We start from the raw sequence: 17107 nt of genomic DNA, 5'->3' as shown, positions 1-17107 counted from the left end.
GCTAGAGATTGTTAGCATTAAAAATGCGCTCATCTAAATTTCTTGAGTATTCTTGAAGCTGATGTTCTTTTTAGTAGTCTAAATAGTCACATGTCAGTATTGATATACATAATTAATTTGATTTAGGAACTTTAGTTTTCCAACATCTTTTTTTAATATCAAAACTTCTCTGTGAAAGTGATCACAAATTATTCCTAACAGACGAAAGGTATAATTATGCTTAAATTTGTCTATATAAACTCAAAAAGTCCTGAAATAAAAATTATCAAAGGCAAAATATTTATTTATTTTTACTGAAGTAATAGTAATGTAGGGATTTTTTTGGTTACGTTTCATTTTATTTATTTATTTTTTATACTTGTATGAGTATATACACATGTGTGTGAATACATGGATGTATCTCACAGGTCAAGATTGTGGCTCCCAAGTAATTGTCAATTTTATATTTAAGGCAAGTTCTCTTACTGCGATGTAGGTTAGGTGAAACTGAATAGGCTAAGCTCACGGGCCTGACTGTTTCAGGGATCCACTTGTCCCATTTTTTTTCCATCATTATTAAATTTACATTTCGATTGTTATTTCCTTTCCAGGTTTCCAGGCCAATATCCCCCCTCCCCCTACCCCTCCCCTTATACATAGGTGTTCCCCTCCCCATGCTTCCTGCTTTATCGCCTTCCCCCCAACAATCACCTTCACTGGGGATTCAGTCTTTGCAGGACCAAGGGCTTCCCCTTTCACTGGTACGCTTACTAGGCTATTCATTGCTACTTATGCAGTTGGAGCCCAGGGTCAGTCCATGTTTAGTCTTTGTGCAGTGGCTTAGTCCCTGGAAGCTCTGGTTGGTTGGCATTGTTGTTCATATGGGGTCCCAAGCCATTTCAGCTCTTTCAGTCCTTTCTCTGAATCCTTCAATGGGGGTCCCTTTCTCAGTTCCATGGTTTGCAGCTGGCATTCACCTATGTATTTGCTGTATTCTGGCTGTGTCTCTCAGGAGAGATCTACATCTAGTTTCTGTCAGCCTGCACTTCTTTGCTTCATCCATCTTATCTAGTTTGGTGGCTGTGTATGTATGGGCCACAAGTGGGGCAGGCTCTGAATAGCCATTCCTTCAGACTCTGTTCTAAGCTTGGACTACCTATCCTCTCCTAAGGGTATTCTTGTTCCCCTTTTAAAGAAGGAGTGAAGCATCCACATTTCGGTCATACGTCTTGAGTTTCATGTGTTCTGTGCATCTAGGGTAATTCAAGCATTTGGGCTAATAGCCACTTATCAATGAATGCATACCATGTGTGTTTTTCTGTGATTGGGTTACCTCACCCAGGATGATATTTTCCAGTTCCATCCATTTTTCTATGAATTGTTTTTGATAGCAGAGTAGTATTACATTGTGTTGGTGTACCACATTTTCTATATCCATTCCTCTGTTGAAGGGCATCTGGGTTCTTCCAAGCTTCTAGCTGTTATTAATAAGGCTTCTATGAACATAGTGGAGCATGTGATTTTGTTATATGTTGGAGAATCTTTTAGGTATATGCTCAAGAGAGGTGTAACTGGGTCCTCAGGTAATGCAATGTCCAATTTTCTGAGGAAACTCCAGACTGACTTCCAGAATAGTTGTACCAGTCTGCAATCCCACCAACAATGGAGTGTCCTCTTTTTCCACATTCTTGCCAGCATCTGCTGTCACCGGAGTTTTTGATCTTAACCATTCTGACTGGTGTGAGGTGGAATCTCAGGGTTATTTGATTGGCCTTTCCCTTATGACTAAAGATATTGAACATTTCTTTAGGTGCTTCTCAGCCATTCACCATTCCTCAGCTGTGAATTCTTTGTTTACTTCTGAACCCCATTTTTAATAGGGTTATTTGTCTCCCTGCAGTCTAACTTCATGAGTTCTTTGTATATTTTGGATATAAGCCCTCTATCAGTTGTATGATTGGTAAAGATTTTTTCCAAATCTGTTGGTTGTTGTTTTGTCCTAACAACAGTGTCCTTTTCCTTAAAGAAGCTTTGTAGTTTTATGAGATCCCATTTGTTGATTCTTGATCTTAGAGCATAAGCCATTGGTGTTTTGTTCAAGAAATGTTCCTCAGTGCCCATGTGTTCATGATTCTTCCCCACATTTTTTTTCTATTACTTTGAGTGTATCTGGTTTGATGTGGAAGTCCTTGATCCACTTGGACATAAGATTTGTACAGGGTGAAAAGAATGGATTGATCTCCATTCTTCTACATGCAGACCTCCAGTTGAACCAGCACCATTTGTTGAAAATGCTACCTTTTTTCCATTGGATAGTTTTGGCTACTTTGTTAAAAATCAAGTGACCATAGGTGTGTGAGTTCGTTTCCGGGTCTTCAATTCCATTCCACAGGCCTATCTGACTGTCTCTGTTCCAGTAGCAAACAATTTTTATCACTATTGCTCTGTGATAGTGCTTGAGTTCAGGGATAGTGATTCCCCTGGAAGTCCTTTTATTGTTGAGGATAGTTTTAACTATCCTGGGATTTTTGTTATTCCAGATGAATTTGCAAATTGTTTTATCTAACTCTATGAAGAATTTGATTGGAATTTTGATGGGGTTTGCATTGAATCTGTAGATTGCATTTGTTAAAATGGCCATTTTTACTATATTATCCCTGCCAATCCATGAGCATGGGATATCTTTCCATCTGAGATCTTCAATTTATTTCTTCAGAGGCTTGAAGTTCTTATTATACAGATCTTTCACTTGCTTGGTTAAAGTCACACTGTGGTATTATATTATTTGGTACAATTATGAAGGTTGTCATTTCCCTAATTTCTTTCTAAGCTTTTTTCTCCTTTGGGTAGAGAAAGGCTACTGATTTATTTGAGTTAATTTTGTACCCAGCCACTTTGCTGAAGGTGTTTACCAGGTTTAGTAGTTCTCTGGTGGAACTTTTGGGATCACTTAAATATACTATCACATCATCTCCAAATAGTGATATTTTGACTTCTTCCTTTCCAATCTGTATCACTATGATCTCCTTTTTTTCTGATTTCTCTGGCTAGGATTTTGAGAACTATATTGAAAAAGCAGGGAGAGAGAGGTCAGCCTTGTCTCGGCCCTGATTTTAGTGCAATTGCTTCAAGTTTCTCTCCATTTAGGTTAATGTTATCTACTGGTTTGCTGTATATTGGTTTTACTATGTTTAGGGGTGGGCCTTGAATTCCTGATCTTTCCAGGACTTTTATCATGAAGGGGTGTTGAACTTTGTCAAATGCTTTCTCAGCATCTAATGAAATGATCATGTGGTTCTTATCTTTCAGTTTGTTTATAGAGTGGATTACATTGATGGTTTTCTGTATATTAAACTATCCCTGCATACCTGGGATGAAGCCTATTTGACCATGATGGATGATTGTTTTGATGTGCTCTTGGATTCGTTTGCAAGAATTTTATTGAATATTTTTTCATTGATGTTCATAAGGGAAATTGCTCAGAATTTCTCTTCCTTTGTTGGGTCTTTGTGTGGTTTATGTATAAGAGTAATTGTGGCTTCATAGAAGTAATTCGTTATTGCTCCATCTGTTTCAATTTTGTGGAAGAGTTTGGACAGTATTGGTATGAGGTCTTCTATGAAAATCTGATAGAATTCTGCACTGAATCCATCTCCACTTGGATTCTTTTTGGTTGGGAGACTTTAAATGACTGCTTCTATTTCTTTAGGAGTTATGGGGTTGTTCAAATGGTTTAGCAGGTCCTGTTTTAACTTTGGTACCTGGTATCTGTCCAGGAAATTGTCCATTTCCTCCAGATTTTAAAGTTTTGTTGAATAAAGATTTTTGTAGTAGTATCTTATGATTTTACTCTGATTCTCTTGTTATGTCTCCCTTTTCATTTCTGATATTTTTAATTTGGACACACTCTCTCTGTCTACTGATTAGTCTGGCTAAGGGTTTATCTATCTTGTTGATTTTCTCAAAGAACCAACTTTTGATTCTGTTGATTCTTTCTATGGTCCTTTTTGTTTCTACTTGGTTGATTTCAGCTCTGAGTTTGATTATTTCCTGCCTTCTACTCCTCCTGGGTGTATTTGCTTCCTTTTGTTCTAGAGCTTTTAGGTGTGCTGTCATGCTGCTGATATATGCTCTCTTCTGTTTCTTTCTGCAGACACTCAGAGCTATAAGTTTGTCAACTTAGCACAGCTTTCACTGTGTTCCATAATTTTGGGTATGTTGTACCTTCATTTTCATTAAAAATCTAAGAAGTCTTTAATTTCTTTCTTTATTTCTTCCTTGACCAGGTTATCATTGAGTAGAGCATTGTTCAACTTCCATGTACATGTGGGCATTCTTTCCTTATTCTTGTTTAAGACTAGCTTTAGCCCGTGGTGGTCTGATAGAACGCATTTGATTATTTCTATCATTTGATTATTTCTATCATTTGATTATTTCTATCTTTCTGTATCTATTGAGGCATGTTTTGTACCATGAGGTGGTGAGAAGAAGGTATACCCTTTTGTTTCAGGATGCGGTAGTGTTTGTCTTTGTCTGAGGTATGTTCCTTCTAGGCAGCAAATTGCTGGGTCCTCATTACATACCCAGTTTGTTAATCTGTGTCTTTTTATTGGGGAGTCGAGTCTATTGATGTTGAGAGATATTAAGGAATAGTGATTGTTGCTTCCTGTTATATTCGTGTTTGGATGTGAGATTATGTTTTTGTCCTTGCCTACTCATTGTTTTGTTACAAAAAGATTAGTCTCGTGCTTTTTCTAGCATGTAGCTTGCCTCCTTGTGTTGGGCTTTACCATTTATTATCCTTTCTATGGCTGGATTTGTAGAAAGTTGTGTAAATTTGGTTTTGTCATGGAATATCTTGGTTTCTCCATTTATGTTAATTGAGAGTTTTGCTGGATACAGTAACCTGGGCTTTCATTTGTGTTCTATTATGGTCTGTATGACATCTGTCCAGTATCTTCTGGCTTTTATAGTCTCTGGTGAAAATCTGGTGTAATTCTTATAGGTCTGCCTTTATATTTACTTGACCTTTTTCCCTTATTGCTTTAATATTCTTTCTTTGTTTTGTGCATTTGGTATTTTGACTATTATGTGATGGAATGAGTTTCTTTTCTGGTCCAATCTATTTGCAGTTCTGTAGGCTTCTTGTATGTTTATGGGCATCTCATTCTTTAGGTTATGGAAGTTTTCTTCTATGATTTTGTTGAATATATTTACTGGTCCTTTGAGCTGGGAGTCTTCACTCTCTTCTATACCTATTATCCTTAGGTTTGATCTTCTCATTGTGTCCTGGATTTCCTGTATGTTTGGGGCCATAACTTTTTTCCATTTTACATTATCTTTGACACTTGTGTCAATGATTTCTATGAAACTTCTGCTCCTGAGACTCTCTCTTTTATCTCTTGTATTCTGTTGGTAATGCTTGTATCTAAGGCTCCTTGTCTCCTTTGGTTTTCTATATCCAGGGTTGTCTCCCTTTGAGCTTTCTTTATTCTTTCTATTTCCATTGTCAATTCCTTCCCCTGTTTGATTGTGTTTTCCTGTAATTCTTTCAAGGATTTTTGTGTTTCCTAAGAGCTTCTACTTGTTTACTTGTATCTTCCTGCATTTCTCTAAGGGAGTTCTTTTGTCTTTCTTAAAGTCCTCCATCATCATGATCATATGTGATTTTACATCTAGATCTTGCTTTTCTGGTGTGTTAGGATACTCAGTGTTTGCTTTCGGGGGAGAATTGGGCTCTGATGTTGTCATGTAGTCTTGGTTTCTTTTGCTTGCGTTCCTGTGCTTGCCTCTCGCCATCAGGTTGTCTCTGGTGTTACATTTTTCTGCTATATCTGAGAGTGGCTTGACCGTCCTATAGGCCTGTGTGTTAGGATTGCTATAGACCTGTTTCCCTGTTTTCTTTCAGCCAGTTGTGGAAACAGAGTTTTCTGCTTTCAGGCATGTAGTTGTTCCTGTCCACTGGCTTTCAGCTGTTCCTGTGTGAGTGTGTCCTGAGTCCACCAGGCAGGTCACTTGGAGCAGAAAAGTTGGTCTTATCTCTGGTCTCGGTTCTGAATATGCTTCTTGGGGCTCTGTTTCAGCTCTCCATGAGGGCAGCTACCAGAAGGACCTGCCCCTCCTTCCCCTGGGTCCCTGTGCACAGAGGGCCCAAATGGCAGTAGGTGTTTTCCTCGAGAGTAAGAAATGTGGGCAGAGAGTAGTCTTCTCTGGTTTCCCAGGCCTGTCTGCCCCTCTGAAGGTCTACCTCTCCCTCCCATAGGATTTGGGTGCAGGGAGCTGTTTGACCAGGTCCGTTCAGATTCTGGTGGTGTTTGGACTGCAGGGCTCCTGCAGCCCCTATTTTCCTGTTCCCAGAGGCCCTACACAGTTTCCTCTTGGGCCGGGGATGTGAGCAAAGGTAGGCAGAAGTGGAAGTCTCTCCTGCCCTGCAGTTTCAGAATTGCTCAGATGACTGGGCAATGTGCTCTCTCTCCCACAGGGTTTCGGAGCAGGGAGCTGTGGACTGGGATCAGTGAGGTTCCAGCACCAGTTAGAACCTAGAAGTGTCTGGTCACTTTGCCTTTTTTTCCTGAGTCCACCAGGCAGGTCACTTAGGGCAAAAAGTTGGTCTTAACTCTGGTCTCAGGACTGAAGTTGCTCCTGGGGGCTGGGTTTCACCTCTCTGTGAGTGCAGCAACCAGAAGGGCCTGCTCCTACTTCTGGGTCCCTATGCACAGGAGATGCTGATGGCACTAGGCGTTTTCCTCTAGAGTCAGAAATGTGAGGCGAGAGTAGTCTCCTTTGTTTCCCAGGCGTGTCTGCCTCTCTGAAGTTCTAGCTTTTACCCACGGGATTTGGGTTCAGGGAGCTGTTTGACCGAGTCTGTTCAGATCCGGGCACAGTCTGGACCTCAGGGCTCCTGCAGCTTGACTGTCCCTATCTTCCTGTTCCCAGAGGCCCTATTCAGTTTCCTCTTGGGCCAGGGGTTTGGGCAAAGGTTGGCAGAAGTGGCAGTCTCTTCTGCCCTGCAGTCTAAGGTTTGCCCATGCATCTGGGCGGTGACCTCTCTCTCCCACGGGGTTTGGGAGCAGGGAGTTGTGGGCCAGGATCAGTGAGGTTTGGACATCAGCTAGAAACCAGAAGTCCCCAGTTTTTATAGTAAAAGGTGACTAGTGTGCTCCAGCAAGTCTGGTTTTGGTACTTATGATCTGTAGCCAAAACTCTGCTTTTGAGGCACTTTATTGATCAAGCTATCTCCCTGGCTTACTTTTAAAACTTTCACTTGCCAGATGTGTTTTCTTCCATGAAACTTCTTCCACGGTTTCAAGCAACCCTGACATTTTTGTTACATCAGAAACATTCATGGTATGAGTTATTAATACCAAAAAGGCAAAGAGGAGTGGGAATGGGGAATGGGATGTGGGTTTGTGGAAGGGTAACCAGGAATGGGGAATATCATTAGAAATGTAAATGAATAAAATGATTAATTTTTAAAAAGAGATAGAAAATGTCTCTTTAGTAGGTAGGAAGTTTTCATAATTCATGAATGGTATGGGACAAGTGCGTTATGGGTAGTGCTACCCGTTGCCTTAACAGTCTGGTTGGTATAAGAAAGCAGGCTCTGTAGTTTACCAGGAGCAAGACAGCAAGTGACATTCCTCCATGGTCTCAGTATCAGTCCTTTCTCTCAGATTCTTGTTTGAGTTCCTGCATTGGCTTCCTTAAATGATGAACAGTGATACGCAGCCATAAGCCAAATGAATTTTATTCTTCCCAATTGTTTTTGGTCATGGACTTTCATCACAGCAATGGTAACTGTAACTAAGAACCCATTTTTACTTCAGCTTCATAAGAAAATAAAATTCTCATCTCCTCTAACGATGGAAAAACTGCTGGCACCTACTCATCAGCAGGTAGCTCCTCAGGCTTTCAGGAAACTCACTTGTTAAATAGAACCATCATTAAAACTAAATTAGAAAAACTTACAATTAAATAGCTTGGTATTTGTGACCAAGTTAATAAATCTTTAAAACCCATCACTAACTAATCATCATTCCTACATTTGCCACAATCCCTGTCCATAACATCTCATAAGCCCAGCGTCTGTGTGTGTGTGTGTGTGTGTGTGTGTGTATGTGTGTGCACGTGTGTGTACTACCTAATTACAAACTAAGATGCTGTAAATTCTGTGTCCCAGTTGTCTAGTTGGCAACTAGTGATGAACAACTGCCAGAGTCTCTGCTCCACAGACACTGGCTAGAGCTTGAGCCAGGGCTTTTCTCATTTGTTCCCCCTGACTAATGGATGCTAAACATTTGCCATTAAGTCCCCTGAAAGGTCTCTTCCCCAGAGTGTATATATATATATATATATATATATATATATATATATATATATATATGTGTGTGTGTGTGTGTGTGTGTGTGTGTGTGTGTGTGTGTGTGTGTGTGTGTGTGTGTAAAAATAGCCTACATAAAGCTAGTTAAATTACACCCAATAAAGCAAGTGCAGACTGTGGAAGGGAGGAAGATTTCCCAGGAAACTGTCAGAATACAGATACACACATGCTTTTTGAATAATGAATTTAATTTCCAAGTTTCATGTAGAGTTCTGTCTTCCCTTCCCTCTTTCAGGCTCTCCTTTAACCTTGGCCCATTTTTTCTCCCTAGGCCTTTTACCTGAACTTCTTTAAAAGCTACAGTGCTAACCTGTTCCATCCCTCTCTATTATTCTACTAATCTGTCTCCGCCCACATAATTAAGGCAATCACTTCCTTATACCTTCTATAAAGCAGGCTTAATCACCCTTTTTGTAACTGGCACAGCGACCTTCAGCCTACAGGATCTGCTAACAATATTTGAGGCCCATCCTACACTGTCCCTTCCCTGCCCTCCTTTTCCTTCCCTCCTTTGTTGTAGCCAAGTCAGGCCTGCTGCTTAGAAACTACATTTAGCTTTCCAGTACTTTGTAACCACTGAGTTGTTTATCAACTTTGGTCAGAAATCAAACCTCTTTCCATCTTCATTTTTCTCTAATTACCTTTCCAATTCTGTTCTAGGCTCCCAGGAAACAGGATTAATTTGATTTAAAAAAAATCTTAAGGAATTATTGAAGGTGTGGGTGTTAACACACTAAAACAACCTGAACTCTTCAATTTTTCAAGAAGGAGAAGGAGGAGGAGGAAGAGGGGAGACCAAGAAGAAGCAGAAAAAGAAGCAAAAAAAGAAGATGAGGAAGTCCTAAAGTCCTAAGTACAGTTCAGCAGTCCCTGAAGAACAAACTGAGAAACACTGTAAAAAGAGAGTCAGGTCAGATTCACATGTCTGGGATTGTTTAAAGATGCCTGGGTAGATAGTAAGTTGGATTAGAGATTTTATAAAGTTTTTTTTCTACTCTAAAATCAACTATGTATCTCTTGGTTGTAGCTAAAACATCAACCAGGGGACCAATATTTTTGACTTGTATTCATCTTTCATACCTCACCAACCCCTGCTTTGTACAATTTATGGCATAATTTCATATCCCTGCTTGAAAACAAAGTAGGGCTTCCTCATTACCAGATCCCCACTGGATTTTGCTCATCTTTGAAGCAAGCCTGCATCAAGTTGTCTTCAAATGGAACAAAAGGGTAAGTTGTCCCCAGTGGTGACTGAGTTGTCTCTCAAAAGCAAAGAAAGTAAGCAAAAGTAAAATAAACTGTAAAAAGCAATCTTTAATCAAGGATTTCACAGGCAGGAAGAAATGGGAGAGGAAAGAGTGGGCCTTGAATCTGCAGAGGTAACAGCATTTCTTACAGTGTCTCCCATCCCTGACTATTAAGCACCATGTGGAGCAGTATCAGTGCCCTCATTTTTCATCTCCCTATTATTTTGCATCTTTATTTATAGGGAGATTTTTGAAGGTTGTTTTTTATTAGTAATTCCTCTTAACCCTTCAGTGGCAAACAGGTGGTGACCTTTTTAGAGTTTTCACAAAATGATTGGGAAGGCATATAGTGCAGACTCTGATCTAGTTTCTGTATGTCAGTGGAGGACTAAATGTTGATAGTCATGAACTTCACCCCTGCTACGCAACTCTGAAATAGTGATATACAGGCTATTCCTTAATATCAAGTATTACACAGTTGAAAGGACACTGTGATTTTTGAATCTGGTGGTGTAGTTGATATTGTTCCTTCAGTTTTGTGTGGAAGAAATGAAATCCACACCTTTACTTATACGATTGCTTTGAGAAGGCACTAGCATAGGGCATTTAAGTAGGAGATATGTCTTTGAAATACCTTATGCCAGCTTGTTTATACATATGAGATATGGTTAAGTTCCGTTGTGTGGACTAAGTGATTTGTGCTGAGAAAACACATATATATGACCTATACCTTCCTCTCATGCTATACAGATCTCTAAATATAGCCAGTGAACTTTGCTGGAAAAGTCAACCATCTGAACCCAATCCATATGCCCAAACACATAAATATACGCAAAACATTTATATGGAATGATACTGTGCTTTATATAAGATATTACACAGCAATAGATGACTGTAGCAATAGGAAACTATTTAATAAAAAGGAGGAAGGAAGTTGGATGTCTACTTTCAGCCATTGTCAACATTATCAATCCAATACTCCAAACTTCCTCAATATTTTATAGAACATAGGCTTTTTTGCATATAAAAGGCACAGCTGCAAGACTTTTACATATGTCTTTGGGACATCTCCCTCAATTGAGTACATTCCACAGTTTCTATGACTGAGAACAATACTACTGTCTGATCAAGAAAGCCAAAAATACTCTTAAGATATAGCATGTCAAAAATTCTATGCATACCAACTAAAGCGGGTGGGCTAAACCTTAGTCTAAATAGCTTTATTCTTGAAACACAAGAGTCAGCTCATGCTGGCAAGGTATTGCTAGTAGAAGCATAAAATTACAGCCACTGTGAAAAATCAATATGGCAGTTTCTCAGAAAATTGGTAATCTATCTACCTCAAGACCCAGTTATACCACTCTTGGGCACAAACCCAAGAGACCTCCAACCTAACACAAGGATACTTACTTGATAGTCACTTTATTTGTCATAACCAGAAACTGAAAACAACATAAATGTCCATCAACTGAAGAATGGGTAAAGGAAATGTTATATATTTTCACAATGGCCTAAAGTTGACTACCATTCAACTGTTAAACAAAAATAACATCATAAAATTTGCAAGAAAATTAATGGAACCAAAAAAGAATCATCCAGAGTGAGGCAATGCAGACCAGGAAAGAAAAGTATAGTATATAATCACTTGTGAGTGGAATGATAGCTGTTACAAAAAAAAAAAAAAAGATAATTATACCGTAATCCATAGATCAAGAGAAGATAAGTTATTAAGGAGGGCTCAAAGGGCAATAGAAGAATCTTGTTGGGAAGGAGAAATAGAATAGGTTTTGTGGGTGAACTGGGGACAGGTTGGGATGCAAGGATGGGGGATCAAGTAGGGGAGAGGACAGAGAGAAAGGGTAAAGGGAGAAACGTATGAAATAAAGAGATATTTAGTGGGAAATGTGCAAAACCAGTGCACTGGAAACTTCCTTGAACCCATGATGGTGAATCTAGTGATGACTCCTAGTAGTGGAGAATGTGGAACCTGTCCTGGACATTATTTTTAACCAGGCAAGGCTTCCTGTGGTGGGACTGGGACATCAACTCAGTGACAAATCATTCCACTCACAACTTTCCTGCTTGCAAGACGTGCCAAAGTAATGGTGGCTCAGTACTTGTTGGAGCGGCAAGCAAATGAGTAGTCTAGCTTGAGATTGAAACTAGTAGAAGAAGTCAGTGCCTGACATTGCCTGGAGGGCCAGGAACCAGAAGCTGGATGGCCCAGAGACTTAGGATAGACACAAATATGACTGACCGAAAAAAAAAGATTCCTCATGATATTTTGCTGTATTCATAGATTGGTACCTAGCCCTATTATCATAAAATATGATTTCTCAGGTAGCTATTGAGAGCAAATGAAGAGACCCACTGGCCATCATTAGGTGGAGCTCAAGGAATTCTGTGAAAAAGACTGTAGTATCCAGTGGTTCAAGGATATCAGGAGAACACAGTCTATGGTATCAACTAAGTAGTGTTCATAGGGGCTCACATGATTTCTCAGACAGCTATTGAGAGCAAATGAAAAGACCCAATTACAATCATTAGGTGGAGCTCAAGGAGTTCTGTGAAAGAGTAAAGATTTTAGTATCCAGAGGTTCAAGGATATCAGTCTTTGGTATCAACTAAATAGTATTCATAGGGGCTTACGTCACTCACAGATTCTGCATAGGTCTCTGCAAAGTCATCTGAATACACGCCACGGTTGTTCAGGTTGGAGTATTTGGGGGACTCCTAATAGTGAGATTGAGGATATCTCTTGACTTTTTACCTATTCTTGGGACCCTTTTCCGTCTAGTGTGTCATCCACCCTTACCTCATTCAGTCTTGGTTTGAAGGTTATGCTGTGGTTGGTTGATATTCCTGGGAGATCTTCCTGAAAGGAAAAGGATAAAGAGTGGATCTTGGAAAGAGGTGAGGTGGAGGGTAACTGTGAGGACTGGAGGGAGGAAGAACTGTAGAGATGTATTGTATGATATAATAGAAGATAGATAGATAGATAGAGAGAGAGAGAGAGAGAGAGAGAGAGAGCGCAGACAGAAGTCAAAGTTGCTTACAACTTGGTTTCTCTGTCTTCATACTTTCTTGATATTATTTACCTGACCTGTTCCACTGAGTTCAGTGACTGAAAACAATGCACAAGCCTAGTATCTTATGAGATTCACAGGGAGATTCTGGAGACTGTAGGATAATATTTCCTTTATTCTATATCATTTAATGAAACTACATGTATAAGTAACACACAACTGAGTGCATATACCACATCTCTTGTTATTGAGATCCATTTCCATGATCTCCACTCTCTAGAGTAATAACTGGAAAATGGCCTGCATCCAAAGCTGATCCTGTGACACAGTTCTCTGTAAACAAATCGCATGGGGAGAGAGGTAGATTCTCAGAAATGCCAACCATTCAGGGAGCACAGGTAAAGCCACAACTTCTGCTCACATTTCTGGCCCAAAAGGAACTGGCCTAAAGCACTCTGGACACAGGAACCAAGGAGCAGGCTGGGACAGAATCTTTATGGTTTATACCTGCACCTGGACACAGGTTGTAACTGACCCTGGGACACAGCTCTCTTTGCCCAGATCCTGCAGGGAGAAAGTCAGTCTACAGGAGTGCTGACACATTTGAGAGTACAGGTAAGAACACCACTTCTGCTCTGAAAGACCTGCCTGGAGCCCTCAGTACACAGAAAATCAGGAGACCTCTGGACAGGATCCTTCTGGTTTCTGCCTGCTCCCAGGGCTAAAACTGTGCCACAGCTCTCTGTACCTAGATCCTGCTGAGAGAAAGTTGGTTACCAGGAGTGATGACACACAGGCTAACAGTAAGGCCAAACCAGTGTCAGAGATAGCAAGTCCAGCTAACCCCAGAGACAAGCAGATGGCAACAGGCAAGGACAAGAACCTAAGCAACAGAAACAAAAGCCACTTAGCATTATCAGAATCCCATTCCGCCATCACAGCAAACCATTGATACCCCAACACATCTGGTAAAGAAGACACTTTTCTAGACAGATAACAGGTATCAAACTGAAATCAGGATCAGATAAACTATATAACCAGTCCCATAACTCCTGAAGAAATAGAATCACTCATTAAAAGTCTAAGACTGAACCCCCAGTGAACTAGATTGTTGGGGGGAGGGTGGCAATGGGGGGGAGGGTGGGGAGGGGAACACCGACAAGAAAGGGGAGGGGGAGGGGGATGTTTGCCCGGAAACCGGGAAAGGGAATAACACTCGAAATGTATATAAGAAATACTCAAGTTAATAAAAAAAAAAGTCTCCCAACCAAAAAAGCACAGGACAAGATAGATTTAGTGAAGAATTCAATCAGACTTTCATAGAAGACCTAATAACAATACTGTCCAAACTATTCCACAAAGTAGAAACAGAAGGAACACTACCCAATTCATCCTATGAATCCCAATTACACATATGCATAAACCACACAAATACTCAGCAAAGAAAGAGAATTTCAGACCGATTTCCCTTATGAATATCGATGCAAAACTACTCTATAAAATTCTTGCAAACTGTATCAAAGAACACATCAAAATGACCGTCCAACATGATAAAATAGGCTTCATCTCAGGGATGCAGGAATGGTTCAATATATCAAAATCCATGAACATAATTCATTATTTAAGAAAAACTCAAAAAAAACCCCACACATGACTATCTCACTGGATGCTGAGAAATCATTTGACAAAATTCAGCACCCCTTCATGTTAAAAGAATTCCTGGAAAGGTCAGGAATTCAAGGCCCATACTTAAACATAGCAAAAGGAATATACAGCAAACCAGTAGCCAACACCAAACTTAATGGAGAGAAACTTGAAGAAATCCCGCTAGAAACAGGAACTGGACAAGGCTGCTGACTTTCCCACTACCTATTCAATATAGTATTCAAAGTCCTAGTCAGAGCAATCAGACAAAAAAAGGAAATCAAAGGGATATCAATTGGAAAAGAAAAAGTCAAAATATTACTATTTGCAGATAATATGATAATTTAATTAAGTGACCCAAAAAATTTGTCAGAAAACTCCTACTGAATATAAAGTTAACTCAAATCAGTAGCCTACTCAAAGGATAAACAGGCTGCGAAAGAAATTAGTCAAACTTCCCCCTTCAAAATTGTCACAAAAAACAAAAAATATATCGGTGTGACTCTAACAAAGCAAGTGAAAGATCTGTATAACAAGGACTTCTTTTCATTCTTCTCTGAAGAATGCAATTAAAGATCTCAGAACATGGAAATATCTCCCATGCTCATGGAGTGTAAGGAGTAATATTGTAAAAATAACCATATTGCCAGAAGGAATTTACAGATTCAATGAAATCCCCATCAAAATTCCAACTCATACAGTTAGAAAGGACAATTTGCTAATTCATTAGGAATAATGCAAACCCAGGATAGCAAAAACTATCCTCAACAATTAAATAACTTCTTTGGGAATCACCATATATGACCAAAAGCTGTATTATAGAACAATAGTGATAAAAATCTGTATGGTATTGGTACAGAAAGAGGCAGGTAGATCAATGGAATAGAATTGAAGACCCAGAAATGAACACACACACACCTATGGTCACTTGATCTTTGACAAAGGGGTTAAAACCATCCAATGGAAAAAAAAGATAACAATTTCAACAAAGGTGCTTGTTCAACTGGAGGTCAGCATGTAGAATAATGCAAATTGATCCATTCTTATCTCCCTGTACAAAATTCAAGTCCAAGAAGATCAAATACCTCCACATAATACCAGATACACAAAAAATAATAGGAGGAAAAAAGGTGGGGAAGAGCCTTGATCCCATGGGCACTGGGGAAAATTTCCTGAACAGAACACCAGTGGCTTGTGCTCTAAGAACAAGAATCGATAAATGGGATGTCATAAAGTTGCAAAGCTTCTTTAAGGCAAAGGACACTGTGGTTAGGACAAAATGGCAACCAACAGACTGGGAAAAGATCTTTACCAATCGCACATCTGATAGAGGGCTAATATCCAATATATGCAAAGAACTCAAGAAGTTAGACTCCAGAGAATATAATTACCGTATTTAAAAATGGAGTACAGAGATAAACAAAGACTTCTCAATTGATGAATATCGAATGACTGAGAAGCGCCTAAATAAATCATCAACATCCTTAGTCATCAGGGAAATACAAATCAAAACAAACTTGAGATTCCACTTCACACCAATCATAATGACTAAGATAAAAAACTCAAGTGACAACAGATGCTGGCAAGGATGTGGAGAAAGAGGAACACTCCTCCATTGTTGGTGAAATTGCAAGCTGATATAACCACTCTGGACATCAATCTGGAGGTTCCTCAGAAAATAGGACATAATACTACCTAAAGACCCAGCTTTACCTCTCCTGGGCATATATCTAATAGATGCCCCAACATATAACAAGGACACATGCTCCACTATTTTCATAGCAGCCTTATTTATAATAGCCAGAAGCTGGAAACAACCCAGATGTCCTTCAACAGAGGAATGGATACAGAAAATATGGTAAATTTACACAGTGGATTACTATTTAGTTATTAAAAACAATGACTTCATGAAATTCATAGGCAAATGAAGGGAACTAGAAAATATCCTCCTGAGTAAGGTAACCCAATCACAAAAAAACACACATCATATGCACTAGTGATAAATGGATATTAGCCCAATAGATTAAATTATCTAAGACAGAATTCACAGACCACATGAAGCTCAAGAACAAGGACGACCAAAGTGTGGAAGCTTCAGTCCTTCTTAGAAGGGGAACAAAAATACTCATAGAGGAGATACAGATACAAAGTTTGGAGCAGAGACTGAAAGAAAGGCCATCCAGAGACTGCCTCAACTGTGGATCAAGCCCATATACATACAATCATCAAACCCAGACAATATTGCTGATGCCAAGAAGTGCATGCCTATAGGAGCCTGATAGGGCTGGCTCCTGAGAGACTCTGCCAAAATATGACTCTGTAAAAATACAGCAGTGGATGCTTGCAGCCAGCCATTGAACTGAGAATGTTGCCCCAATGGAAGAGCTGGAGAAAGGATTGAAGGAGCTAAAGTGATTTTCAACCCTATAAGAACCACAATATTGAACAACCAGAGCTTCCAGGGACTTAACCACCATCCACAGAGAGGACAGGCCCATGGCTCCAGCTTCATATGTAGTAGGAGATGAAATAAATAAGTACAAGAAGCCTTTGGTTCTCCAAGGCTGGTCCTCCTAGTTTAGGGGATGGACAGGTACGTGAAGTTGGGAATTGATGGGTAGCTGGGTGGGAGAACACCCTTACAGAAGAAGGGAGAGGGGTCATGAGATAGGGGGTTTATGGACAGGAAATTGGGAAAGGGAATAATATTTTAATTGTAAATAAATAAAAAACTATCCAATACAAATCATAAAAATATGGAAAATATAACTCTCCTGTGGGATATCAAGTTTGAAATGCATTGGTAAGATCCAAAGTAGGTAGCATTTACA

Source organism: Rattus norvegicus, chromosome 5, assembly GCF_036323735.1.
Source record: "Rattus norvegicus strain BN/NHsdMcwi chromosome 5, GRCr8, whole genome shotgun sequence".
Lineage (NCBI taxonomy): Eukaryota > Metazoa > Chordata > Mammalia > Rodentia > Muridae > Rattus > Rattus norvegicus.
Note: the sequence above shows the minus strand (reverse complement) of the source record.